The following is a 2,500-nucleotide window of genomic DNA, read 5'->3' as shown; positions in this document are numbered from 1 at the left end:
TTTTGTAAACATAATTAACACTTGAATCTCAGTCGAGTAGCTCCAGTGATCGTTCATGTGACTGGTTACAAAGTTGATGTGTTGCGTTCTACACTTTATCAATTATAAGTAGAGAGTAGAAAAGTAGATTGTACCAGTTCGTGATAACTGCACACCGCTCTCTTACAGCTTGGGATAAAATTCAAGAATGTTTGGTTTATATCTTCCTGTTCAGTTGTTGTTGTTTTTTTTTAAAGTAAGTGCAGGGACTAAATACCGTTTCTGAAACGTTTAATTTTGTTTGAGTTGATATGTGATTAAAATTACGGGACGGTTTCACTTGAATTGCATCAGAAAAACAAAGTTGTCAAACCAATCCAGTGCTGACATTTCAACCTTCCATTAATTGTCCTTCCAGCTATTTTCTTCAGAACTGAGAGAACATTTCAATGTCAACAGAAGAGCTAGTGAAATCATTGTATGTTATTATTCGTTAGTGGTTCATAATAATTGCAATTGCAAATAATCATGATTATTTTTAAAGGGATACTAGAATGTTGCAGAAACTAAAAAAATTGTTTTTGAAGCTGACAACGTTCTTTGAGAGAACAGAAACAGATTAAGCTTAATCTATTGCGACTTTTAAGAACCTAAATTTAATAGTTTACAACTTGGATTTATGAGAATCTTGGCAAATCGACGCAGTTACATTTTTTATACAGATCAAAAAACATTGCGCAACCAAATTTCATTTCATTTCACTTATTTATGTTGCGCAAATGTCAACCACAGTTGAGAATACCAAGCTTTTTACATAACAATACCTAAATATCCATCATTTTGCCTTCACAAAGTCCATATTAGGTCTTTTTGTTTTGCTCATGGGAAGCCGACTGTGAATTTCCAGTCAGGGTTATCACGGTTGCAAGTTTGGGAACAAAATAATTACGGGTGTGATCACTCCTATCACTAGGCTCATCACGCCAGCTCGAAAGGTAAAGGTAAAGGTACACCTTATTTAACGTTGGAAGTTCCTTTACTCTCTAGAGAGTATTTTCCCAGGAAGCCGACGGTGCGCTCATTGTACCCTCCTCTTTCTATCAGTACTCCGTTTTTTCATGGTATTTAAAGCTACTTAGGCTACACTGAAAGCAAAGAAGTCAAAACAAAGATGTGAGATCTGGGGCTCAAACTCGAGACCTGCCGACTGTGCCACCCTTGCTCCTGTTAAGGAGAGTGATCATGGGTATGATCAGTCCTATCACAGGCTCATCACACCAGCTTGAAACCCGATTTTTTTTACTGGGGAAGATGTTACAGAGAATTTTTGCATTACTCAAATCCTCATAAGTTCGTGACAGAAAGAAGACGAGACACTGGAAAAGAGTATATCATAATGTCGATCAATCGCCGTGCATTTTCAACGAATTCAACGTCCCGGATATGTTTGGCGAACAGTCTGTGAGGTTTTTCGATGACAGGTGCTGCAGCCATGAGCGAGTTCAGCCAACGGAAAACACATCCCTAAGTGAATTGTGCAGCTTAGAGCAAGCTCAAGAAATTGATGAAGCAATTCAGCTTGAATCTGACGAAGTGTGCGATGGCTTACTAAGTGATCAAGATGAGAACCAAGATGAGCTATTATCTCACAATGCATGCATGTATGAACGATATGTTATGGACGACGAGGTGGGATTGGATATTTTTAGTGACTGCGAGAACATAGAATTGGACTCTGAATCTTCTTCAAAAGAGCACGAAAGAGAAAACAATGACATGCTTTATTTGGGTTTGCCTATTACGAGCAGTTCAAGCGTTGTGTTGTTGTTATCATTTGTGTTGAAGCACAAGCTCACTCGTGAAGCATTTAGTGATTAACTTGCTGTACGTGAAGCTCACTGCCCCCGACCAAATAACTGTAGAACGACGGTTAAAAAATTATTTCAATTTGTAAGCAAAGCCAAAGGCGACATCGTCAAACACTTCTAGTGTAGTTACTGCAATGCGTATTATGGCAGAGGTGAAAATCGTACCCAAGTGAACAGGACCTGCAACATTTGTGGACAAGGCGTACCGACACATGGTAGATTCTTTATTGAAGTACCTATTCTAAGACAGCTGCAAAAGTTTTTCATTGGTAAGTGTTTATGTTTTTATAACTTGGATTTTCTCTCGCTGATGTATTGATAAATCACCCACTTTATTTTTTGCAAAGTTTCACAGACTCGATCTACACAGCTTTTACACAATAAATATTTATTGTGATCTGACCTCTAAGTGAAACCTTGTTAACCGGGGTTACATGTCCTAGATTCCAATTTTGTGCTCTTTTGTTTTTGTTGTTTCAACTTTTTTTTTTATACTTAGAGCCAAATAGCAAAGCTAATTTAGCTTTTTATGGAAACTGTACCCAGTATTATGGCTACAGTATGAAAGAAGAGCCAGTTTTTTAACTTGACTCATTTAATTATTCAGAACTTATAGCCAACCTCATTTGCAACACAACTATATGCATGCATGC

At 37.6% G+C, this 2,500-nt stretch overlaps 1 pseudogene; it reads left to right on the top strand.

Annotated features, from left to right (window-relative positions):
* The first annotated feature begins 1,422 nt into the window (after positions 1 to 1,422).
* LOC137988923 (uncharacterized) lies at positions 1,423 to 2,166 on the top strand (annotated as a pseudogene).
* Positions 2,167 to 2,500: the final 334 nt, after the last annotated feature.

The sequence above is a fragment of the Montipora foliosa genome, unplaced genomic scaffold (genome assembly GCF_036669935.1).
Source record: "Montipora foliosa isolate CH-2021 unplaced genomic scaffold, ASM3666993v2 scaffold_434, whole genome shotgun sequence".
Taxonomy (NCBI): Eukaryota; Metazoa; Cnidaria; class Anthozoa; order Scleractinia; family Acroporidae; genus Montipora; species Montipora foliosa.
Note: the sequence above shows the minus strand (reverse complement) of the source record. Positions and strands in the feature narration are given on the sequence as shown.